The sequence below is a fragment of the Gopherus flavomarginatus genome, chromosome 2 (assembly GCF_025201925.1).
Source record: "Gopherus flavomarginatus isolate rGopFla2 chromosome 2, rGopFla2.mat.asm, whole genome shotgun sequence".
Lineage (NCBI taxonomy): Eukaryota > Metazoa > Chordata > Testudines > Testudinidae > Gopherus > Gopherus flavomarginatus.
This window is the reverse complement of record NC_066618.1, coordinates 82,330,993-82,358,561: the sequence shown is the minus strand read 5'-3', so window position 1 is coordinate 82,358,561 and position 27,569 is coordinate 82,330,993. Positions and strand designations below refer to the sequence as shown.

Genomic DNA, 27,569 nt, shown 5'->3' with positions numbered 1-27,569 from the left:
CCCTAGGAAACAAAAAAATAGCCATTAAGGTTACTGTCACATTGGGATGTCACCCATATGAGTATGTGTGAAGAACATGAATAATTTACTGTAATATTATCATATATGATTACATAGCTAAATGTGCAAGAAAATGGAGAACAATACCACAAACTCCTTTAGAATAGGAATTAAGCACAATGGAAGAGAAAAGCTGATAGAATTTGCTAATAGTGAAAAGGCTAAGAGAGGTCACCTGTATTCCTTTGATCTATAAGTAGATAAGGAAAAAAAGCTAACTTGTGGCGTGCAAAATTTTCTTGTCTTTCATGTAACAGAGAGGCAGGGGATTTCCAGTTCTTTACAGGGCACAACCAGTTCAAGAGATGAAGTGACCATAGGACAGACAGACATAAGATCCAGCTTAACACAAAGCTAAATAAAGCCATGCTGATCACCAGTAAGCAGACAGCTAAAATTAACCTAGAAAAGTGCAACAAGAGGATGGAAGAGTTTTGTTAGCCTGAAAAAGTAGATGTCAAGCTCTGGCGAGGAGAACAGGAGAGCAAGAGAAGAATGACAAATATGCATGATGGGGAAATATGGTGAAAATCTAAAGATGAGATATAGCTGAGGAAAGGAAAATCCTAGTGAATTGAGAAATGTTATTTTATATTTCTAAACAGATTTGAGAAGTAACAGTTCAGAGACTTTAGATGGCTCATGCTGAACAACACCTACCCCTTTCCATGATCAAACTCAGAGTTATTACTATTATTTATTGCTATTTTTATTAAAATTGGGCAATAAGTAGATGATATTACAGGATTTTAGCTACCCAAGAAAACTATTATTCCACTGAAATTCTTTTCAACAGGCTTAAATTTATAGCTGGAAAGCATGAACAAAGTCTACTATGGTGGGCAAGACAGCTTTCAAGTCAAAGAAAAACAGTAACTCTAAAACCCCTGCAGAGGTAAGTACAGGTCACTTAATGAGAACTCTGCACACAAATGAGACTTTCACCATATGCTTATACAGGGAAACCCAACAGATCAAAGAAGAGAGAGAAATGGTACAAGGTGACTTCATCCCTCTGAAGTTATTCTTTGCTTAGCTAAAAAACAAAACAAATCTCTTCTGGAAATTGAGATGGAAAGAAAAAAAGAAGACTCAGCAACAAAATGCAGAGCAGCTGAACCACCTGAAATGTATACAATACACCTGACCTACAAAATTTGATTAAGCTCAGCAGCTGAGACCCAGAAATGGAACTGAAAGGATGCTATTCTACTCAGGGCATTCACAAGAAGGGCAGAGCCAGATCTGAACATCGCTAAACAAATACAATATGACATCATCTTAGAATAGCCTGTACATTATGAAAGCCAAGGAGAAGAAATGAAGAATTAAGGCCTTGTGCAGTTCAGACATTAAATGTGTACATCACTGAGAGCTCACTACGATGTGTAAGCAGACTCATCAGTGGATTGTATAGTTCATTGGACTGCAGCCACATAATACCAATATTTACCATGTTTTATCTTCACAGCGTTTTCACAAATACATGCCTATAATCCTCCCCATCCATTTCCACCCCCTTCCCCTACCAAAAAGGCAAATGATAAGTGTTCTCTATTTTACTAATGGGGAAACTGAGTCTGACAAATGATCTAACGTCACAAAGTCAGTGATGGATCTGGGATTAGAAGATAGAAGTTCCTAACTCTTAACTTCATGCTCAGACCATTCTTCCCTGTCACTCATTCTGGAGTGGGACTGTTAGGGTATGTCTACACTACGAAATTAGGTCAATTTCATAGAAGTCGATTTTTAGAAATCGATTTTATACAGACAATTGTGTATGTCCACACTAAGTGCATTAAGTCGGCAGAGTGCATCCTCACTACCATGCGTAGCATCGACTTATGGAGCAGTGCACTGTGGGTAGCTATCCCACAGTTTTCGCAGTCTCCACCACCCATTGGAATTCTGGGTTAAGCTCCTAATGCCTGATAGGACAAAAAACATTGTTGCCAGTGTTTGGGGTATATTTTGTCAGTCGCCTCTCCCTCTGTGAAAGCAATGGCAGACAATCGTTTTGTGCCAGACGCCAGGGCGATTAGAAGAGCACAGCAAGGCGCGCTGCGCATCAGAGAGGCTTTGAAAATGAGTTTCATGACTGGCCAGGCTTCGGTGTGACAATTGTGTGTGTTTCTCCTTTATGCAAACCCACCCCCTTTGTTGATTTTAATTCCCTGTAAGCCAACCACCCTCCTCCCTTCGAAATAAAGTAACTATTATTTTGAAACCATGCATTCTTTCTTTATTAATTAAAAAGAAAGAGATAATGGACAAGATAGCCCGGGTGGGTTCGGGGAGGAGGGAAGGACAAGGCCACATTGCTTATTGTAGCCACACTAAAAATCAAATTGTTTAAATGACAGCTTTCTGTTGCTTGGGCCATTCTCTGGAGTGGAGTGGCTGGGTGCCCAGAGGTCCCCCTCCCCCGGCATTCTTGGATGTCTGGGTGAGGAGGCTAAGGAACATGGGAATGAGAGTAGGCGGTTATACAGTGGATGCAGCAGGGGTCTGTGCTCTTGTTGGCTTTCCTGCAGCTTCATCATGTCCTTTCCTGGCCTCTGCCACTGAATGCCTCCATGCATTAAGCTGTGCCCTATCAATGCAGGAGGACTGCATGAGCTCGGAAAACATGTCATTGCGAGTGCATTTTTTTCACCTTCTAATCTGCGATAACATCATGGACAGAGATGTTAGGGGGAGCGTAGAAACATTCTATGCTCTACGATTCTGGGGGGACTGCATCGTCAACTGTGCTGCTGAGTTTGCCATGCTGACCAAACAGGAAATGATATTTAAAAGTTCCTGGAGCTTTTCCTGTATACCTGCCTAGTGCATTGAAATTCAAAGTGCTGTCCAGAATAGTCACAATGGAGGACTCTGGGATAGCTCCTGGAGGACAATACCATCGATTTGCATCCTCACTATCCCAAATTCAACACAGCAAAGTCGATTTTAGCGCTACTCCCCTCACCGGAGAGGAGTACAGAAGTTGATTTTAAGAGCCCTTTAGGTCGACGGAACGGGATTGGTTGTGTGGACGCATTCATTTTTAAATCGACCTAAGGTGGCTAAAGTGGACCTAACCCCATAGTGTAGACCAGGCCTTAGTTAACTGAACTGAGGTCACTATATTTCAGCCACACTAAAAGGCAAAATGAATCATGTGAAAGAATATTCCTCTAGTCCAACCCACAAAGGAAGATCTAGGAACCAGCACAAAACATCAGCAATAGAATTCTGAGATAATCAAGAAAACAGATCAGAAATTTGCCGCTCCTAAGAGAAGCATGATGAGGGAGATGGTGGAATGTATGGGATAAGGAACAAAAGCAAAGGAAATATAAAAAAACTCAAATAAAGGACATAGAGAAAATAATTAAATGAATCTGGCAATAGTAAACACATCACTAAAAGGAAACTAGAAGGAAATGTATGCATCCCAAGAACCTCAGCAGAGGCATAATATTGGAAAGTCTAGAGATGGAAAGAATATCCCATTAGTGAAACAGATTAGTACAGGGGTCAGCAACCTTTCAGAAGTGGTGTGCCGAGTCTTCATTCATTCACTCTAATTTAAGGTTTCGCGTGCCAGTAATACATTTTAATGTTCTTAGAAGGTCTCTTTCTACAAGTCTATAATATATAACTAAACTATTGTTGTATGTAAAGTAAATAAGGTTTTTAAAATGTTTAAGAAGCTTCATTTAAAATGCAGAGTCCCCCAGACCAGTGGCCAGGACCCAGGCACTGTGAATGCCACTGAAAATCAGCTCATGTGCTGCCTTTGGCACCCGTGCCATAGGTTGCCTACCCTTGGATTAGTATAATACTCGTGTTTCATGCATGGGAGGGAAAGGGGGAGAGAAATCAGGCAAGGAGGACTGGGTAGAGCTTTAGCGGAAGCATTTAGTTGGAAAAGGACAGAGAAAAAGAAAAGATTCTGCTGTCACTGCTGTTAGCAGGGGAAGGAGTTGAGTTGGAATCAAGTATTACCATGAAAAAGGCAAACACACTGTTCAATATGATGTTCAAAACCACCAGCCATGAAGCGCATGTTTATTTTTAATGTACGTCATATGGTGAAACATTCCATCAAAATAAACTCATGCCAATCTAAGGAGGCTTTTTTAATTTTATTTTTTGTATTCTCCATATTATAATAAATCCATCATGGATTTTAGGCTTGTCTATATGACATCACAGTCCAGATTATTGGAATGTGAATTGTAGAGTTCTCTGATGTGTTTGCTGTAACTGCCCCATGTAGATGCTGGTGCAAACTAAAAGGTACCTAGTTCATGTTAATGTAGTCCCATGTCAAATAAGCAAACTTTTGGTTCACTTCAGCGAGGTCTATACTGGACAGTTAGACTGCAAAACACTAAAACTTTCTGTAATTTACATCCCCATATTGCACCACCCCATTTTTCCCCACTCTTATGATTGACAGGCAGTGAAAATGGGGCAGACTGACTATGTATAGCCAGAATTGTTTACAGATTGAAGTCAGAACAGAAGTAAGGTTCTAGTCCACATGGCAGTGAAGAAAAACTTGCAAATATGACCTAAGTGTGATCTAGAAGCTAATAAAGCAGAAAGCAGTAAAAAGAATCCAATATCTTCTTCTTTCATATTTCTGTGAGGCTTGGCGCATGATTTTTGAATATCTGTAGATGGAAATACTATGTTGCTTTTTCTGATAAATTTATATTTAATTTATTCTATTCCCCTTTCTTTTATATGAATTTGAAGGGATGCTGGGAGCTTAAACTTGGCACCTAAACGAAACTGCATTAAAACAAGCTTTTATAAAACCTAAGGCCAATCAAAATCTGTCTCCACTTTTCTTTAAAACAAGCAAAGACTTTTACTCTGTGTTCAGTGACTTCTCTCTAGCACTAAAAACCCCAAAGTGAGACTGAGTAAACTAAAGTGCATCAGATGATGCTGATTTTCACTATTCAAACTGAGCATAACATGCTTCTGTGATTAACAAAAGATAGTATTTTAAATATTATACCTCTTGTATTTCTCTCAGCTTAGACAATGAAAATCAATGACGTTTGTTGCACTTTAGTTTATCATTAGTCTCCCTTTGGGGTTCTTAGTACTGCACTGTTTGGTTTTTGAGCACTGAATGAAAGTGTTTACTTGTTTTTTTAAAATGGGGAAATATTTTGATAAGCCTTAGGCTTTTTATAAAATCTTGTTTTTACATAATTTATATTTGCAGCCAAATCTAAGCTGTCAGCATCCTTTTGAATGTGTATAAAAGAAAGGGCGAAAGAATATTAACAGAATAAAAAACAAATAGTTAAGAAAGCAGAAATAATGACAAATGTGATTTTTTAAATTCATTTTTAGCAATCTAAGATGTAATTAGTAAAGACATTTGCTTACAACGTGATTTACACTGACAGAATCCCTTTAGGAGGCTCTTCATCTATAGGGAAAGGAATATGACATGATGATTCTGTTTCAGCTACAGCTTACCTGTGCAGACAGACTAGCAGAGTTGAAAAATTCATTCTGACCTTTCCTTTGTAATGAGATGAACTTTCTCTGAAACTGGCAATCACTGCTGAACTACAGCTCAACCTCGATATAACGCTGTCCTTGGGAGCCAAAAAATCTTACCGCTTTGTAGGTCAAACTGTGTTATATTGAACTTGCTTTGATCCACCGGAGTGCACAGCCCCGCCCCCTGGAGCACTGCTTTACTGCGTTATATTCAAATTCGTGTTATATCGGATGGCGTTATATTGGGGTAACGATATACTACCCTATCCCACTTGCAGCACATCTATTTCCATTTCCTCCTCCCAAATGGCAACTACTTGGAATAAAATGATTTGATTTATATATGATCAAGAAATTTATGGATGAAAATTGAATGGATTGATCCTAAATTTAATTGAATCAAACTATTGTATTCAGGGCCAGTTCTAGGCACCAGCAAACCAAGCACGTGCTTGGGGGCAGCACAATTTGAGGGCGGCATTCTAGACACTTCGGCAGTTGCGCCTTTCGGAGGTTTATTTTTTGTTTTTGGTTTGGTTTATTTTTTTGCTTTGGCAGTTGCACTCCCGGAGGTTTTTTTTTTTGCTTGGGGCAGCAAAAAACCTAGAGCTGGCCCTGATTGTATGGCTAGTCCATTCTTCAGTAGATCAACTCCTTACCATAATGGTATTAATTCAATATTCAAGACTGGTACTATCATTCTCATTCTGATACAAACTAAGGACTGAATACACTATTTTCTGAAATCATATAGGAATATGTTTTAAAATAGTATTATTACAGAAGCACATTAGGCACTGTCATGCAGAGTACTGCAAAAAAAGAGAATTTCTTCCTTAAAACAAATAAAAATGAAAAAGAACCCGTACTGACTAATGCCATCTTTAAAGTTAATTAATGTTCATATACATTTTACCAATTAAGGAATTCTCACTCCATATGGGAAGTTCCTTCCTAATTCCTGTTTGTTAGTGGTTAGCTTATAGCCTAAAATATGAGGGTTTAAATCCTCAGATGAAATAAAAAATGAGCTTGTCTAATGTAACTGTGGATATTCTCAGCTACAGTGTTGTTCTGGACTTTAAGCTCCCACATAAAAAACAGGTTCTTAATGGGATAACTCCATAACGTTAAGGACAATTGCAAAGTACTCTGTTTAGGAAGGAACAATCAGCTGCACACACACAAAATGGGAAATAACTTCCCAGAAAGGAGTACTGTACAAAGAGATCTGAGGGTCCTAGTGGATCACAAGCTAAATATAAGTCAACAGTGTAACACTGTTGCAAAATAACAAATATCATTCTGGGATGTATTAGCAGGAGTGTTGCAAGCAAGACATGAGAAGTAATTCTTCCACTCTACTCTGCGCTGATTAGGTCTCACCTGGAGTATTGTGTCCAGTTCTGGGTGCCACATTTCAGGAAAGAGGTGGAGAAAGTCCAGAGAAGAGCAACAAAATTGGAGAAAGTCCAGAGAAGAGCAACAAAAATGATTAAAGATCTAGAACACATGACCTATGAGGGGAGACTGAAAAAAATTGTGTTTGTTTAGTCTGGAGAAGAGAAGACTGGGGGGAACATGATAACAGTTTTCAAGTACAAAAAAGGTTGTTACAAGGAGAAAGGGGAAAAATTGTTCTCCTTAGCCTCTGAGGATAGGACAAGAAACAATGGGATTAAATTGCAGCAAGGGCAGTTTAGGTTGGACATTAGGCAAAACTTCCTAACTGTCAAGGTTGTTAAACACTGGAATAAATTGCTTAGGAAGGTTGTGGAATCCCAATCATTGGAGATTTTTAAGAGCAGGTTAGACAAATACCCATTAGTGATGGTCTAGATAATACTTAGACCTACCATGAGTGCAGGGTACTGGAGTAGAGGACCTCTCAATGTCCCTACGATTTTATGATAAACAGAGGAAGGATGATCAAATTGTTAAGGTATTAGCCTGGCACTTGGGAGACTGGGGTTCAGATTTCTGCTCTGCTACAGACATCTTGCATGACCCTGTGCAAGTCTCATTGCCCATCTGTGAAGCACGGATAACACTACTTCCCTACCTCACAAGAGGGAGTTGCGAAATTGTCCTCTTGATCATGACTCATTAAAGACTGTGAGGTGCTCAGAAATGGTGGTAATGAGAGCCATATAAGTACCAAAGATAAAAGCTAGGAAACCTATCTATTTCTGCAGTGTACTTGGCAGGAAACTGGAGGGGACAGACTCTATACTATGCACCAGGCATCTGGTTCCTCCATAGCCTTTTTGGATGAATCCCTTCATTAATTCTATCCCTCATATGAGGCATCATTATGTCACTAGGCCTCCTCTGCTTGTGTGGTGGATCCTTCCAGCACATCTGAATGCATTTAACTATACCTATGAGACTTTTCTCAAACACTGTACGAATGGGTTCCATGTTTGCTCAAATGTATATTGTTACATAGATGGAATACCAATACAGTGGTTGCCATGAAAAACTCAGGGCCAGATCCTCAGCTGGTGTAAATTACTGTACCTCTTCTGACTTCAGCATTTACAATCACTGCAGAATGGTGGGGAAAGCACTACTGTATTTCATTATTCCTAGGACAGAAAAGATCTGCAGCATCTCAGATACTATTTGGGTAGATGTTGTCTTTCTATATGGCAACAACCAACTGTGCATTACTCTTCAGGAGAAAATCCCAATTCCTCTTGGAGACCCACATTAAAAACAAAGTTATTTGTGACAGAGCAATTCCAAGTAAAGGCAACCCACAGGTCTTTTACATCAGAAATCACAACCACACCAGTGTTCTTTTTAATTGTGAAGACTCTGATCTCTAGCTGCACCACTTTTTGTTTGTTCCGATTTGAACATAATATGTTGTGACCAACATGTCTAATACCGGTAGCAGTTAAATGGTGGTAAGTGCTAGCATTCCACACCATTGGTTGACTTCGTGTTGTTACTTCTGTACCATAATATCTGCCTTGGGAGGGTTAGCTTCTGAAGCTATTTCATGATTTGCCTCATGAAGAATTAATGACTCTTCTTCTAACATGTTCTTGTGTAGCAGTGGGAAAAACTTGTATTGCTAGTTGCTATCTCATCTTTTGGCTTCAAGCAGCTCTGGGAAACATACTGCAAAAGCTTATTGCTGGGGATAAGGGAGCAAAAGGGCTAAAAGACAGTTTGGCTGCTTCAGATTAAGTAGGAAGCATTATGGAGAAAATGTTCTGACTTATGTCATATACTAAAAATGCAGTGACATTTGCCCTGAGTACTTACTGTGCAAGGCATATGCCAGGAGAAATTACATGGTTTGTAGTGCACTCTCTGACCAGTCCCTACACAGCTTCAAACACCAAGGTTTCAGAAAATGCAGAAAACAAGATTCTTCTTTGGATCAGCTTCCTCTGAACTGCTTAGATTCTAAGCAGAAATGTATGTGCTGAGAGTATTACAAACACCATTATAGACACGGCTTAAATAGAGTTTTTTTTCTTTACTTCTAAAGAATGCACACCTATTTTTGAGAGACAAGTTGCTTCCACTTCCATAAGAATATCATATTTAACCTTAGAACTCTAGCATTTTCTAGCTTTGCTGTAGCAGTAAATGAATACTTTACAAATTGTACAGTACATAGAATATAGTTCAAATTGACAATCACACATGCTCAAGTTATGCCTATAATAGGTAACAGGTAATTGTGCATGTATAATAGATAGATGTGCATGAAAATCGGTAAAATGCAAAAGTCCCCATTTGTGCACGTAAAGTGCCTGTCTGCCCATACATATAGGTATTTTGTAGGTGCAAATTAGGAGTCTACATTTCAAATTGGCCTTATGCCTACAGTTTCCAAAAGATTAAAATAAAATGTCTGTTCTTTGTTTGGCCTTTCTGGTAGTAATTCCTTACTTGGTAATTAAAGTATCCCACTTACAAATATCTGACTGGCAGAACCCTAAGGTGACATTACTCAGCTTTTTGGATCTAGAGTTCCAAAAGGGATGGGGAAAGTGTACAGGTCATCAAATATGCAAAAGCATCATCAAGGGTTTTAATAACAACTTGGTGTAGTTCTGACTTGTGAATTACCCTCTTTATTTTATGGTTGCAAAAGGTAATAAATTATTCAATGTGCAGGGTTTTTTTTTCATTTTGCATTACATATGTCGTATAAGTCACATCTGATTCACTATAACACAATGGAGCAAGAGAGGAGCAAAATATTTGCAGAGAAAAGCAAAACAGCAGTCAAAATCAGACTTTTTTTACTTTATTATGAACTAAAAAAGGGACCTCTCAATGAAAAATTGAGTAAATTTTGTGAATTTCCACTTAAAAATTGGCTCATTTTCCAGCAAAATGAGCTCATTCAATTGAAAGATGACTTTGAAATTTGAAAATAGAGATGTGAAATATGAACAGTCGTTTCAATGTAGAAAATAGAGATTTCATTATATTCTGCAGAGAAACTAGATTGTCCAAACCTTCAAAACATTTTGTGGGAGTTTTACCAATTTTGAGTATCTCTAAATTGGAGCTGCACTATTTGAGATTCCTTAATCTATCTCTCTAAAAGCTTTCCTTTAAAATCACGTCTTTATCAGTCAGGGTGATGAATCCCTGAACTGATTTAGCAGCAGCTGTCCAGGTTTTAGTTCACATGTGAATGCTTGTGGTGTCCATCAACCAGCAGGCAGTCTGTTCTTATGCTCCCTAAATAACTTCTGGGCAATTTCACACATTTGTCAGTCTGAAACCAAATGGTAAAAATGTTTAAAAGAGTGCCAAGAATTACACTTACCCTCAACAACTATGCCACAGTGATGTTATCTGTCTTTGTAAAACCCAGAAGAACCAAGAAATTAAGACACTACTGAAAAAACTCTCCACCTTACCATACCTTTAATGCAAACAACCAAATGAGGGATCCAGTGTTGTAAGGCAGGAAATGATCCAAAATAAAGGACAAAGTGTTAGTGGCTCAAAGCAAAAATATAAGAAACTCACTGTCTTTGCCATCTATTTATAAACACTTCCAGGGTTTATGATTTCCTGTGTCAGTCATGTACAATTATAAAATTGAAATATCACTCCATGGTTTTTTGGGGGTGAGGTATATTTGGGTCTGTTACAAGAGACAGTTTAGAGATATGATTCTCTCCTGTTTGAAAGATATCCTGCAATGAGGGTTTCAAAGATATTGGATCCACATCAGGAGGCTTTGAGATAGTCTCAAAAAAAAAAAGTCTCAGCTGGGAAAGGACCTCTTATTAGCAGATGAAGTATCTAAAAATAAAGGAGACGTACACAGCTGGGGAATATTTACAGAAACACATTGACTTTTTTTAGCAGGCACTTCACTTTCATATAGTAAGAGCCTAAATTTCAGAGAATCTGAACGTTTGCATCTGCCACTGACCTCTAAAAACTCAGGCCTTTTTCATCTGTATTTAGCCTAGTTACAAGTTCATCATATGCCACAAATTACTAGGACTGAACCACTGCACTGGACACTGGATGGTCTGTAATAAGCAGAAGCAGCAATGGCAGAAAATTGTCTTACCTTAGAGTGGGATGTGTAGACGCCTTCCAACGCATCTATATTCTCATAGCCCATTGAGTCTGTTCTCTGTTCAACTGTAGATTCTGCTTCTTTTTGCTTTTTGCATTGCTGGCTGGTGCAAACTGTAAATTTACAGAAGTGAGTGTATTATGCCAAGATGCTTATCCATATCTCATTCTGCAAGGCATTCAATTTAAATGCACATGGCACTGTGCCATGTGGCTCCTATTCCTCAGAAGTGCTTTTAGTCCCATGACCTACACGCAGCAATGTTTCTGTAGGTCATTGATTTTTTGGAAGATAAATAGGCCGATGGAAGAGTACAAAGGTAATTCTAAGGGATTTTCTTTAACGTCTTTACAGAACCTCACATTCAATTAATGAATGTCATATTTAAGAACATGGTCTTGTCTTACTTGAATTCATACATAAGAAACTTTTAATTGTTGAGTTCTCTGTGAACACCTGTGTTAAAGGTTTATCCTGATAGAAAGGAGTGAATTATTTTTAATTCAGAATATTTAATTTAAATGTCAATTGTGGTAATCCGTTTTTTTTTAAACTGGATGTTGGTAGGATAGAGGCAGATTCTAGGACTTTGCAGAGAGAAACAGAAATATTCTGCTGATTCATCTCAGGAATTAGACCAGATGAGACTCATTTGAAACTCAGGGAGTATAAACAGGTTGAGAGGCTCTCTAAGGCAGAGGGAATGCTCATGGGGCAGTGCAGTGGGTCCTACAGGGAGACACCCTAGGAACAGGCAAACTCAAGAAGGAAGTTCAGGTTCAGATATGTTTGTTATTTAAAATAACAATAAAGGAAAACCGCAGGACAGGGTGTGTTTGGATAATATTCAGTGTGTGTGCCATGTCAAAAGCAGGGTGGGAACAAGAGGGTGGTAGAAATGAAGGAAATCCATATCAGAACTTGTTCTATGCAACAGTTAAAGGAACCACAGTGAGGTTCCTCCACTATGTGAAGAAATCCACTGGTGGCTGGGAATAACAAAAGAAACCTACTATTCTACACCACTGCCACTACTTTACATAGCGGAGGTTAACATTTCAAAATGATCATTACTACAGGACACTAGATGAATGTGTGCAACTGTATCAGTGGCAATAGATGTGATGTAGCCTGCAGTGGAGAACAAAGAGAGGAATGGACGAAGAGTGAAGATACTGAAGAATTTGTGAAAAGCCATCTGGAATTGTGTGTTTTCTTGATGGCTCAGTAAGATTAATTACTCTGATGAGGCACAGACTCAGTTCAAATACTGAGATGAACCTAGAGGGAAATAACATAGGAGATCCCTTGAATCTGCCCTTATAAACAAAATACGACAGCATTATATTGTATCCCTCGAACATGGGTGTTCCTACCATGTTTGAACACTGCTGCAGAATACTGTATTATTTCAAGCGAGTTTGCCTCACTTAGCAATGTGAGCATGGGTATTAAGACTTTCTATAGCTCATATGATATAAAGTCCAGAAGTGTCATGGGAATAACTAACAAAATATCTTCAGTCTCGTGCAGCGGCTGCTTAGAGAACATACATTGAACTAACTGCCCCAACTAAGGCTAAAGGAAGAAAATATATGAATGAAATAACATACACAGGTGTAAATCTGGAGTAGCTTCCCCACTGGTTTCAGTGTCAGGTGTGACAGAGATTGGAATCAGGCCATAGAGCCTTACTAGCTTTAAAAATGGATCCCAAATGCTCATAACTCCACTTATACGTAGATTAGTACTACCTCTTAGAATCCTCACCTGGGAAAGTCAGGGAATTTTTTTTTTTTGTAATGACTGGTTTTACTATGTACATTCTATAGCTCACTAATCTTGACCTACACATGATGAAGACAGTATAGACCTTTGTTTTAACAGTTTAATCCAGCATACACTGATCACACCTTTGATGTCTTTGAATCTGAATTTTATAGGCTGAGCAAAATCTTTCCCTATATTCTTGGTGACTTTCCAAAATGTTAAAGCAAAGGCCACAAAAAACCATGGACCATATCCATAGTTGGTGTCAAATGATACAGCTCTTCCAATTTGGGTGGCCCCACCCCAAAATACAGCAGCTGAAGATCTGGCCCAAAGGTTTTAAGAAGGAATAGCTATATAATGAATTATTTTGATTATGGAGGCTCCAGAAACTGACTGGATATTTTAAAATTGTAGTAAATTTAAACATCTGTATGTGTGTATATATACAGTCCAGTGAAGCCTGTACAACAGACTGTCCTTATTATGCAACCTTCCACGTTTAAACCATCACAGTGTATTGTAATACTGTACTCCATTATAGAAATCAAAGGCTCTGTTGGGACACTGTAAGTAACAATTCCAGCACATACACAGGCAGGGCTTAACTTCCTCTTAGGTATTCCCCACTCCCAAAATCAAGCCAACAACAACATATTAAAACAAGACAACTTAACACTAAGATCAAGATACAGCTCCATATATTAGTGGAGGTGCTGTATGCACTGATCATTACACTATCCCCCAAGGTACTGAACGTAGCTCTGTTGCATGGCTGCTAGTGGACCATATCCATTTGTAACTGAATGTCAGTGGCCTAGAATTGCCAGGTATCTAGTTTTTGACCGGAACACCTGGTCAAAAAGGGACCCTGGTGGCTCTGGTCAGCACTGCTGACCAGCTCGTTAAAAGTCCGGTTGGCGATGCAGCAGGGCTAAGGCAAGATCCCTGCCTTCCCTGGCTATGCACAGCTCCCCGGAAATGGCCGGCATGTCCCTGCAGCCCCTAGGCACAGGGGTGATCAGGAAAGCTCTGTGTGCTGCCCCTGCCCCTAGTGCTGGCTCCATAGCTCCCATTGGCCAGGAACCACATCCAATGGGAGCTGCAGGGGTAGCACATGTGGGTGCAGGTAGTGCACGCCGCACAGAGAGGCCTGACTGTGAATCTACCTAGGGGCCGGACATGTTGGCCGCTTTGGGGAGCAGTGCGGAGCAAGGGCAGGCAGGGAGCCTGCCTTTGCCGTGCTGCGCCACCAACCAGGAGCTGCCCGAAGTAAGCGTCGCCCATCTGAAGCCCACACCCCAAACCTCCTGCCCCAGGTGAACCCCCTTCCTCACTCTCACTCCTTCCCAGACCTCGCACTACCACCTGCACCCCAACACCTATCCCAGGTCGGAACCCCCTTCCTCACCCTAACTCCTTCCCAGGCCACACACCCTGAACTCCCTGCCCCAGGTCAGAACCCTCCCTCCTCCTGACTCCCTCCCAGAACCTGCACCCCAACCCCCTAACCCAGGTTGGAACCCCCTCCTGCACCCAAACTCCCTCCCAGAGCCCGCACCCCCTCCTGCACCCCAACCCCTCATCTCAGCCCTGAGCCCCCGCCTGGAGCCCATGCCCCCTCCCGCACTCCAACCCCCCACCCCAGCCCTGAGCCCCGTACTGCACTGCAAACCCCTCGGCCCCAGCCCAAAGCTCTGTCCTGCACCCAAAACCCCTCATCTCTGGCCCCACCCCAGAGCCTGCATCCCAAGCCGGAGCCTGCATCCCTCCCACACCCCAACCCCCTACCCTAGCCCAGAGCCCCCTCCCACATCCTGAACCCCTCATTTCTGGCCCCACCACAGAGCCTGCATCCCCAGCTGGAGCCTTCCCCCTTCCTGCACCCCAACCCCCTGCCCAGCCAAGAGAAAGTGAGTGAGGGTCGGGGACAGTGAGTGACAGAAGGAGCGGGGCTGGAGTGAGTGGGCGTGGGGCCTCAGAGAAGGGATGGGGCCTCAGGCAGGGGTGAGGCAAGGGTGTTCGGTTTTGTGCAATTAGAAATTTGGCAACCCTACCGTGGTCCCTTGAGTGATCATGTAAGGCCTGTTTAACTATATATTCTCCCATTTCTTCCTTTGCCAGCATAGTAAGAGGGTGCATGGATAAATCATTATATTACTGTATCTGCTTTGTTCAAGTAGATGCCTTATGAAAGGTGCTTTTGTGATGCCTTATGAAAGAGCACTTCCTGGTATGCTCCAGTAATGCTTCAATAGATAGAGAGTACTAAAGATGGAACACACAGGGTTTGGGGTTTTTTTCAATCTGGCTGCTATTCTGAACACTGCAAAGTGACAGCAGCAGTGCTCTATACCCTGGGATTCAGCGGCAGCAGCAGCCAGCCTGTTGTGATGTGGAAAGGAATTGGATGCTCTGATGAGCACATGACTCCATTCAAGTCACAAGACAGGAGCTGCACAGCTAAACTTATTATTACACCATATCAGAGCTGTCAGTTTTGAGTCCTAGCACAGCATTGTGCAAAAGGGCAAGCGTTCTGCTTTCAGAATAGCACATAGCCACCTCAGCATAGGGCTCCCTGTTATAACTCTCCTCTTTCTTTGATTCACACTGATGTCACTAAGCTATAGACTATGGCTACATTAAACCCTTTCATAATTGCCCTTAGTACAAGAACACTCACTCCTCTATGACACTCAACATTGTTGACTCGCAATAATGGCATTACATTGAGTGTGATACAACCAGCTTCTTTCAAACAATGTGCTGGTTGGTAATTTCCAGCATTCATTCCTCCTTCTTTCTCCTTCCCCTTGCTCTGCATTCTCACAGCCACCACGCACTGCCTGGATATAGCACTCTTTCCCCTGCTTGACTTCAACAGAACTATGCCATTCCCTTCTAGTCTCTACCTTCCTCCTTGCCTGCTGTGCACTGAAAGCCCAGGAGGCTTAGGCTCCAAAGTGCCTAAATCACCTTTGAAAATGGGACTCAGGTGGCTTGTGAAAATCCTACCTTTTTCTCTCTCTCCACCCCTTTTCTAAAGTTCACGTACTGCCCCAGTCTCTTGTTCCCCTCTTCCCCAACCATGTAGGGACACACTCCACACCGTCTCAGTACTGTACAAGCATATTGAGCATTCCTTGAGGAAGGAATAGTGAACTGTCTTCTCAGGGTCTTCACTTGAATGAAGGAGTTGGGACGTTTATAGAACTCTGGAATATTCTGGTCTCTCGTGTGTTGCCAGAGTCAATGCTGCACTATGGCGGGAAGGGAAAGGTATACTTACATAGCCTCATTTTTAAAGGGCAATGAGCAACCACAATTCCTACTACAGACATTAATGGGAGATGTAAGTAATTAGCACTTTTTGGAAAGAAGGCTAACAGAAGGCACCATGAGAAACCTCAGTATTGGCTATGGTTCAGTTACTGGCCACACTGCACACAAAAAACAAATTATAGCAGCAAAGAGTCCTGTGGCACCTTATAGACTAACAGACATTTTGGAGCATGAGCTTTCGTGGGTACCCACTTCGCCATAGCAATCGTTTTAGAAACATGATTCTTAGATTAAACTGTTACAAAGTTTTGATATCAAACCTCAAAGTAACCCCATTTCACTGCTGTAACTCTTGATCTCCCATCCTCCTCCCCTGTGTTTGTGACTTCCCCCCCTTGTTACATATTGTGTCTAAGCTTAGACAATAAGTCCTATGGAGCAGTGACTATATATTACCTGTATTTGTGATGGACCTATTACATTACGAAGGCTAGATAAATATGAATAATATATTGCAGTCCTATGGTACCTTCTATTGAAAGCAATATTTTAGGTACACAGGTTGGTCACTACTGAGTCTTTAATAGACTTCTGTACATAATAATAATAATAATACTTGGTTCTTATATAGATCTTTCCATCTGGAAATCTCAAAGTGCTTTATAAAGGGAGGTCAGTATCATTTTTCCCATTTTATAGATGCGGAAACTGAGGCATAAATATTAAAATGACTTGACCCAGGTCATCCAGCAGATCATTGGCAAAGATGGGAACAGAATCCAGATCTGCTGACTTCCAATCCAGTGCTTGATCCACTGGACCATGCTGCCTCTCTATCTGGAAAAAAAAAGATTCTGAAAAATCTCATGCTACCAATGTGTGCCTAGTTTTCACTTTAAATTGGCTAGTTATTTCAATCAGTTGTAGGGACTACTGGAGAGTGTTGTGACAGCTGCTAGTGGGGTGGGCAAAACTAATCACACGTCAGCTTCCCTAATGTGCTCAGCCAGTGATTCTTGATGGTAGCATGTGTTTCTGCCCTTACATTCATGGAGAGCATTTAAATAGGTCTCTGTTCTCTGTCTCTCTACAAGAACTTCACTAACATGACTAAGCCAATAGAAACCTGATCCTGAACAAAAGGACAAGGATTTCATTTGCAGACTTCCCATTGTACGAATGGAAGGTCTTGATGAAACAGTGTAAACTAAAGACTAAACCAAATGGTAGATGAGGCTACTGAATAAGTGATATGACTATTCGTCTTGAGTCCTCTTTAGAAACAGGAGCCCCAATGGTCACAGCTGCTAACAGCAAACTCTGTGCTTCTGTACAGTAACATCCTGCTGCATTCCCCACTTGTGGCATCATGTTATCTGTCTCTTCCTTCAGATCATACATCTGAAGAGAGGTTCCCACAGCAACTTTAGATGGCAAAACTTCTCTGAGGCATTGCAGCACTGTGTGCATAAAATCCTGCCGTCTGGCGCACAAGAAACGAAGAGCACAGGGAACTTCTTCCTCCACAAAGCCAGCAAGACAGTATCTCTCCACAGTGCTCAAGAAGGCAGTATGAAAGAGGGCCAATAATTGCACAGCCTCATCCACAACATCTCTAATGGAGAGCTATGAACATGCTAAACGGTCATGTCTAGCACTCCAGCTAGCTAGCACATATGCTGTGGTGAGCAGCAAGCACAATCCAGCAGCAGCAGAAACAGCTGCCTTTTTCGGTAAGAGCACAGTCTAAGTCAGGGGTGCGCAAACTTTGGCCTGTGGGCTGGATCCAGCCCCTCAGGGCTCTGGATCCGGCCCACGGCACCACTGGCATCACGTCCCTGCGGCCCCCATCGGGGGGGCTGAGGGCTCCGTGCGTTGCCTCCAGGCACTGCCCCCCACAGCTCCCATTGGCCGGGAATGGGGAACCACAGCCAATGAGAGCTTTGGAGGAGGTACCTGGAGGCACGGCAAGGGCAACACATGAAGATCCCTCCCCTTTCCCCTCCCCCTCCCCCAGGGGCCACATCTGGGAGCGGCGTGGGGCTGGGGACAGGGCAGGCATGCAGGGAGCCTGTCCTGGCCCCAGTGAGCACTGCTGCCACCCTGGAGCCGCTTGAGGTAAGTGGTGCTGGGCCACAGCCCAAACCCCACCTGCACCCCACTCCCCAACTCCCTGCCCTGAGCCCCCTGCCTACACCTTGCACCCCTCCTGAACCCCAACTCCCTGCTCTGAACCCTCTTGTGCACCCCACACCCCTCTGGCACCCCAACTCCCTGCCCTGAGCCCCCCGCTGCACCCTCCATCACAACTGCCTGCCCTGAGCCTCCTCCCACAGTCCACACCCCTCCTACAACCCTTTCCTGAGCCCCCTCATACACCCTGCACCCCTCCTCTGCCCCAATCCCTTGTCCTGAGCCCCTTCCTGTACACCGCACCCCCTCCCACACCCCACACTCCCTCACGCACCCCAACCCCCTGCCTTGGCCCTTTATACAATTTCCCCACCCAGATGTGGGCCTGGGCCCAAAAAGTTTGCCTACCCCTGGTCTAAGTGCTTCCACAGTCCACTGCCTCAATCTACTATGAGAAATCTTGCCCTGGCTAACAGTGGGGGCAAGCCTGGCAGTTTTTTCCCCTCCTCCAGCCACAGTAGGATTTATCCCTTTATTGTATGAGTTGCATCAACAGCACTGCAAACTACTGATCACATTTCAGTCTCAAACTTAGTGCTTATCACCAGATAAGCTCAAGGAAATCAGCCATGGCACATGTGTTCAAGGGCACAAGCAATTTTCTTTGCGCACGGTGGAAACTAGATCAAAGAGTAGAATCTGGTCCTGAACAGAAGTGTCTGAAATAGCCACCTAGAGTAAATACCCATTTTAGTTCTGGGTAAAATGGGAGCCTTCACTATGTACCTCTTTTCTTTTGTGGGTTTGAGTCAGAAAGTTGATGTTAATTTTCCTAGTCTACCCACTGTGGCCATTATATGCCTTGGGACAAATTCTTCTCAAGCTACACCAATGAAAGTACATTAACCGGAACAGTTCAGCGTATATCTATACTAGATTTTTTGGTCTTGTTCCTTGAGCTAACTGATCGCAATTAACTCAAGTTAACTAATAAGACTGTGAACTCTTCTGTAGCCAACTCACAAATGTTTGTTCCAGGACACGCATGTTTTCTCAGCTGTGGTTCAACCTGGCTTAACTCTGAGGAGGTATGTCCACTCAAAATAATTGATTGCCAATTAACTCCAGTAAACTAACACATTTGTATATGCTGATCTGGACACTCCACAAATATTTGTGTCTTGGAACAATCAATTCAAAGAACTGTACTGTACACAAACCCATGAACCATTATCAGAAACAAACCTTTTTGAGAATCTGTACTAGAATTTACAGTCACGTGAGTTAACTTGAGTTACCTGGTGACTGATTAGCTCAAGTTACAGCAGCACCAAAAACTATACTATAAGCAAGTCTTGAGAGGTGAATTTATCTGCACTGGGCTAGATTCCACCCTAGATTATGCTGACTTGGTGTAACCTACAGCCCCAGCAGAATGTACGCATGGAAGTAAGGTTGCAGTGCATACATTTAACAACTTCTCTTCTTTTAGGGGATCCTCATCACCAACAAAATCTCAAATTTGGGCAACTATGGAGAAAGAGGGGGCATGGCTAGGGCATCACAGGTGCAAATTGATCCAACACATTTGCCAGGCACCATCCACTGCTGATGTTTCATTTTAAAATTGACTCTGTAACAGGGTGGCATGCCCTTCTTGCAAGCACCCCCTAGTCGTGTGTGTGTGTGTCTGCAGTCTCTATTTGTGGTGACCCCTATTGGTGATTTCTCAGGTGGGTTTTCAGTGACTTAGCCTTCCGGCCAAGTATCACACACAGTCTGTATGTGAAACAAAACAGACCCCTTTTGGGGTACACAGTCCACCAGGGGCCTGTTCTAGGACCCGTCTGTTGATATCTCTGTACCCATCCCCAGGCTCAGTCTTTAAATAGTCCCAGCCCCAGTATGGGGCTATATCCCCAGGGCTTCCTCACTAGAGGAAGGGGGGAGGGATAGCTCAGTGGTTTGAGCATCAGCCTCCTAAACCCAGGGTTGTGAGTTCAGACCTTAGGGATCTAGGGCAAAAAAAAAAAAAAAAAAAATCAGTAGTTAGTCCTGCTAGTGAAGGCAGGGGGCTGGACTCAATGACCTTTCAAGGTCCTTTCCAGTTCTAAGAGATAGGTATATCTCCAATTAATAAAAATAAACATTGTCTTCCTGGGCTCAGTCTTAGCAGCCAGCCAGGAGCTTCCTCAGTCCCTGCCAGCTAATTGATCTGTCCATGGTCCTGCTGCTCCTTCAGTCAGTCAAACAGCCAAGAGCACAGTTCTCACTCCTTCAGCTCCAGGCAGCAACTGCCTGACTCTACTTCTGCAGCTCCTTTTATATGGCCCTCCCTGACCCAAATTGGTTGCTCCCTGCAATCAGACCAACAAGATAGGGGAGGGGAAGCCAGTACAAATTACCAGCACCCAGAGGTCCAGAAGGGGGCCTGGGGTCCAGCTTCATCAGCTCTGTTTAGCCCATCCACCCTTGCTGGGGGGCCCCCAAATTCTTTTTCACTGGGGCCCAAACCCACTCTCGGCAGCCCTGCCCAGCAGCTCCCTTTATTTTTACTTTATTAATATGCTCAAGACATATTGGTATTTTGCATCAAACAGTTATCATTGTTTATATATCCTGTTCTATCTTTTTTTTTAAATCACACCTATGAGAAGAGTAAAAGTCGATGGTGGTAAAGTCCATAAATGGCTATTAGCCAGGATGGGTAAGGAATGGTGTCCCTAGCCTCTGTTTGTCAGAGGATGGAGATGGATGGCGGGAGAGATATCACTTGATCATTGCCTGTTAGGTTCACTCCCTCTGGGGCACCTGGCATTGGCCACTGTCGGTAGACAGATATTGGGCTAGATGGACCTTTGGTCTGACCCAGTATGGCCGTTCTTATATTCTTATGTTATGTTCAACCTATTCTATATCTGGAACAAATACAGAGAACATCAGTTTACAAATTCCATCCTTTTTAACTGGATTATAGGTATTTTCCCAGTTTTTCAACCTTGAAAAATAGCCAATGGATTTCTAAGTAATTGTTGGCACTCACAAATTGCAAGTATGGTACAAAATCCCTGAAAATTAGAACAGCCAGCATTAAACTTACACTGGTGATAAGCTAATTATGATATCAAAAATAACTTTATGATAGGAAGCTATAGTACTAAATAGCTTTTCAAACAAAGCAGATCAGAATAGTTCACTAGGGGAGAACAGCATAGTAGAAAACATTCTCAATGTTTGCATGCCTGGTTTTAATTCTGACTGTTCTGTGTTAAAGTCGAGTAAACAGACTGCTTTTAGATCCAGTTAGCATATAGTATTGCATTTCGGCCACATCCACACTACAGAGTAAAATCGAAATTAATAAAATCGATTTTATAAAACAGGTTTTATAAAATCGATTTTACGCGTCCACACTAGGGCACATTACTTCGGTGGTGTGCGTCTATGGTCCCAGGCTACCATCGATTTCCGAAGCGGTGCACTCTGGGTAGCTCAGTAAAAGAATGGGACCAATAACTTCAATTTCCGTCCACACTAACCCTAAATCGATATAGTAATATCGATTTTAGGGTTACTCCTCTCGTTGAGCAGGAGTACAGAAATCGATTTTAAGACCCCTTAAAATCGATTTTAAGTGCCTTGTAGTGTGGACGGGTACAGCGTTAAATCGATTTTACGCTGTTTAAATCAATTTAACGCTGTAGTGTGGACCAGGCCTTAAAGTCGTGAAATGTAACTGCTACTGGTTAAATGGTTCTGCAGATGGAAAACAGTCAGAACTTTTTTAGTTTTGTGCAATAGCATTTGGTTCCCAGAATTAAAACTGCAGAGGCATGTTATATACTAGTGGATTTGGATTTTTTGTGGGTTTTATTTATTTATTTATTTTTGGTCTTTTGAACTTTCCTTCTTAATCTTGATTTTTTAATGAAAAAAATTCAGCAGCAACTGAAAGATGACAGCATCATTCATCAATAGCACATTCTCACTTCTGATTTACTTCCTGGGAGAGCTATAGGATTTTAAAAGACCGATCCTGCTTAGTTTTGACATTAACTTCTCTTTCACAGCAGCTTCTCTGAACAAGCTACTACATCCATGTAGCCTGAATGCATGAATGCTCTCTGTACTTACAGAAGGAGGATTTTCTCAGTTTGATTATAGATTCTGTAGTTTTGCTGCACAGCCATTTATTCATAGTACAATTCAGTTCCTTTTCATTTTTTGTGGTGCAGTCAGTTTAATCCTTAGCAGCTTTAATTCTTTTCAACAATGGCTTTAATTATCTTGGGTATAAACTTCACTTTCAGCATATTCTTAAAATATTTTCCATAGGCAGTTATTTGGTCCACCCGATAGTTTTGGAGGAAATACATAAAATCTGTTTCTTGTGAAGCAGTTGGCTAAGATGTATGCCTACCACAGGACTACAATGGGCTTTTTTAATTGGCTGCAGTTCAAAATCTGTTTAAACAGGCTGCTGTCTTTCAGTTACTGTTCTACTTTAAATGCAATATACAAGCCATAGATTCCAAATCCATTAGGATATTGAGCATCAGTCTTGCGCCTTTGGTTTAATATTGCCAAGATGCATCTCAGAACATATATCAATGACTGGTCTTGGCAGGCATTTTACAGGTTTTATTTTAAACAGCCTGATTTGTAAAAATGACCTGATGCTTTTCATGTAAATATTGGTATTAATATCAACCTTCCTCTCACTCTCTACCGCTTCATAAAGACAGGAATTTATCTATGGACTATTTCCAATGCATGCCTGTCTGTGCAACTGCTTGCTAATATATAATTTAATATTCTCAAGATGTAAAACATTTAAAATAGAATACAATGATTTTTAATTACCAAAGAAAACTGCTGGGCATATTTGAGTATTTATCACCTTAGATCACATTTAATTTAGAATTTAAAAACATCAAAAGAAATCAAAATACAGAATTTAAGAGTGGAGCCCTTTTTCTATTTTACTCTATGCTTGTGCACCAGAAAATCCTGCTGCATCTATTCCTGGCAGCTAATTTATTGGAATAAAGAGACATCATTATTGCTTACCTCGGTAGAAGTGCTAAAGCTCCCCCAGACTGCTGTGGAGAAAGCACAGCCTCATTTGCACATACACACACAAACTGATGTTCCTTCTGATCTGTCGGCAACCAAGGAGGCCAATAGCACATGTTGCCTAGCATCGGTCACATGACAGCTCCAGCCAATCCCCTAAATGTTCTTTGCAGTGCCTACTTCTGCTTTCCAAATCCCAAGGGATGTTTTATATAGCTCCCAGCTTGTTCAGGTCAGACACAATAGGGAGAAGCAGAAGTCTCACCCCACTCATTTGTTTGGACTAGCCTCACAAGAAATAGACACTTGGCATTATTGAGTGACCACTGCGAGATCACTGCAGTCAGGCTGGTAAAGAATCTCTGGCTGTGAGAATGTATAAAGAGTCCAAACAGGAGTCAGAGTCTTTTTCAGTGGGACGCAGAGCAGAGCGAAGTAGCTGTTAGTGAAGCACAGCCACTGAATATAAATGAGGACATACTGTTGCAATAACAGGGACAGCTTATTACAGCAATTACAGGCAGGATTTACAAGAGCTGTATTGGATTAACAATTATTATACTGAAATGGGAAGTCCTGAATTTAGAGGGCCACTTTAAAAAGGTTAAATATATGATGAAAGTAAGTGGTATAAATAAAAAGTATTAAAATAAGATAACATTCTGCTCTAACACTATTTTGGTTGCTGCAGAGGCTTTCTGTGGCTCCTTTAACAATTGAGTCAACATTTTGTGGGTCTTACTTATCTCAGCTATTGATCTTCCACTGTAACTCTTGTAAATTTTGAACAAGGGCAGGAAGAGACCATCAGAAGAAATCTGTCACAGCTCTATCATTCCTGGTCTAGAATAATAATATTTACCAGTGTTAGAGCAGTTCTCAGTCAAGAGTCTCAAATCACTGTACTAATGAATGTAAGTGTCATTATCCCCATTTTACAGATGAGGAAACATTTTCAGAGAGGTTGATGTGACTTATCCAAGGTAAGCAGAGCAGGTGAATCACAGTGCCAGGAATACAGCCCAGGAGCCCAGACTCCCAATCTAGTATCTCACCCTATGCCATGCAGCTTGCTAACAATTTGCTTCCTTTGCTCCTCTTCCCCCATCATTCTCACGTATATTTTTTCTGTCACATTTTTCAATATTCACTGATGCCTTTTTCCATTGCAATATAGATATTCGAACCAAATGTAGCTGTTGTATGTCACTCCTCCAATTTCTGTTATGTTAGCCTGTTCATTTTTTTTGCTTCACTAAGAGTAAAAAGTGTGCAAGAAACCCAGGATCAAACTTGTAAAGTAGCACAATAAGCTTCAAACACATTTGAAAGTTCATAGCAATAAGTCAGTGAGCCTGAAGCTCACTTGGTGTTTGCAAACTTTTCAGTATTCCATCCAACTTCGGAAGGAGCTGCTGAAGGTAAATATTACTAGCACTGAAACTGTGGAATATTCAGTGAGACATCCCTTGACTCATGGAAGAGCACTAATGGTGCACCACTGTTTATAATCCTCCACTGTCTTTTCTTCTTTTGCAAAATATTGTCCTGATCTTGTCTTATATTGATATCATAATGAACTGCTCAGTCCAGGTCACAGAACACTGTTAAAAACAACACTTACAATGCTCTACATCTTCGAAGCGCCATACAAACACAAAATAATTAGTCTAATTAGCTAACTAATCTAATTAAATGGACAGATACAATGAACCCAGAGCCAGACACGAACTGTTAAACTCTGCTTCTCCTGTATGATGAACAAATGGATATAAGGACACATTTTCCATCAGCGTCCTCAATTATAGCCACCACTTTGTGAATCCATCTGTTTATAAGCACACAACCTGCATAATCCTATCTTCTATAACAGGCTGTGGAGTCGCAGCAGTAGCCTTTGTGCTGGCTGTGGTCCCTACATGAGCACATGCTAATGGCCAGTGGATTCATGTAGACAACCCATCAGCCTCTTCCTATTCCATGTTTGGCAAAACAGCCCAAAAAGGAAGAGCTGGGGCCCAATGATATCTGGGGAGGAGGTGCACTCACATACCACAAGCTGCACCACCCCATCCCTTGGGTAATAGAATTGCATGATTTCTACGGCAGCCAGTGCCCTCCACAGCCACAGAAGAGGGGGTAGGATCAGATTCATACTCTAGTATGTGGAAATGTGGGGTCTGTACGTGCAAACTGGACATTTTAAGTGCATAATTAAGGAAGGCCACTGAAAAAGTGCCCATTAATGTCAAACTCTACTTTGTCAGCAATAATTTCAATAAACAATCAATGTGATCAAATACCTCCTCTTTGAGACAATTCAGCCTTCCACACTCTTTTTAAAAAATTCCTTGTTAAGCATCTTGGTTATGCAGACCCAGCAGTTATTACACGTTAGCTGGCAATGAATCCTGTTGGACGCAAGTAACAGATTAATTCAGGACCACTGCTGATATGTGAACCTGATACAGAACCAATGTTGGCTACAGAAGAAAAAAAAATGCTGAACCAAAATTAAGGGAAAATGATCTTTGAATGGTTGAAGAAAAGTTTATCTTGCTAAGTATTAAATGTTCAGTTTAATCAACCTGATTATTAACCTGTTGGTAAAAATCCTTCTTGTTGATTGGCAACAGCTGTTTTTTAACAGAGGTGTTTGACAGCTTCTGTAGAAATGTTTATGTGGAAGTTACACAGGCACCCACACATTTAAGTACACAGTGTGTGTTTGTGTCTCATTACAGCGGCTAATCCATAAAGGACAATAAACGTTTACTGTAGCTACAGGTAATGGACGTGTTTCTTTAGCTCAAGAAGGAGAAGTGGTGCTTTAAGAGGTGAATATTGTAGGTTCAAGTCCTGCTAAGGACCTAAATGGGGCAGGAGCAGAGACAGAGAGAGTACCATTGTATATACTTTTCTTGAGGCAGCCATATGTGAATGACAACTATCACTCTATGTCTTAAGATTGTTGACCAACGTTAATGAACACCTTTATTCTCCACAAATAGATAGAATCGGTTTGTCTGAGTGTCCATCAAACATGATAAAAGACATCTTAGAATTTTTCTCCCTAAAAGCCTGTTCTTATATAGTTGCTTAGTGTAATCCAGTGGAACATCTTAGCAGCTAAGAACACATTATTCTAGTGTAAACCACATATGAAAACCATATTTCATAGAAATGTTTTGGGTGTCCTTGTAGAACATGCCTGAGGTTAACCAGTTTACGCTCTTGTTTTTAAACCATCCAGCATTAGTTATCTATAGGTTAAAAGATGTTTTTTAAGAAAATAAAAACTAATATTCAATCTCTTCAGAGATCTATAATGTGAAAGGATGATAGGACTATCTCTGAAGAACAAAAATTGGTGAGCCTGACTCCTTAGAATCGCTATAAGACAGACAATTATAAAGATAGGTTAAAATGATTTGCATTTCTTCCTCAGTGGAAGAACAGACACTTTGAGGTAACCCAGTGGGAGTTCTCAGAATTATCAAAGTATTCATAAATTTACGATATACATTATTCCCTCTACAAAGCAGAAAAAAAGAAATAAGTTGCAGAACCAAAATATATTAAAACTTTGGAATGAACAGGCAACTAAACTAGAACTGTTTTACACACAGGATAAAAAAATTGACTTTATGAAAAGGATAATAGTTATCCAGTAAGATGAATGAAGGAATAAAGTACTTTATAAATAAGCTCAAGGGATAACAGGCCTCTAATTGTAGATAAATTAATTAGTGTACACCAGAACCCATATATGCAAACCTGATCTAAAACCCTCTGAAGTCAATGTAAGTCTCTGCAAACTTTAGTGGAGCAGCACTCCCCCCAATAAAATAGAGTGGTCCTGTGGATAGACTGCTGGCCTGGGATTCTGGCTGAGACCTGAATTCTATTCCTGTTCTATCAACCTTGGATAAGTCACTTCACTTCTTAAGCCTTTGGTTCCCCTCTCACAGTCTATCTTGTCTACTTAGATTGTAAGCTGTTTGGGGGCAGGGTCTGTCTGTTGCTATACGTTAGTATGGTATGTAGCACAATAGGGGCTAAATTTCAGTTGGGGGTTCTCGGTATAATGCAATACAAATAATAAATAGCAACAGCAACAACATTTGCACAGATTGAACAATCAGAC

At 41.4% G+C, this 27,569-nt stretch overlaps 1 protein-coding gene across 4 annotated transcripts in view; it reads right to left on the bottom strand.

Moving 5' to 3' along the window:
- The window catches only part of TMEM108 (transmembrane protein 108), a 342,003-nt gene that overhangs the window by 231,431 nt on the left and 83,003 nt on the right, over positions 1-27,569 (bottom strand). For 2 of the 4 annotated variants that reach the window (XM_050938023.1, XM_050938025.1), the window contains exons 1-2: positions 23,417-23,501; positions 11,150-11,271 (exon numbers count right to left, since the gene is read on the bottom strand). The exons of 1 other annotated variant lie outside the window; for it this stretch is intronic. The gene's annotated coding sequence lies outside the window, so the exon portion shown is untranslated. Of the gene's footprint in view, positions 1-11,149; positions 11,272-23,416; positions 23,502-27,569 lie in introns of those variants that run through there. One more of the 4 variants, XM_050938024.1, reaches the window with a different exon arrangement.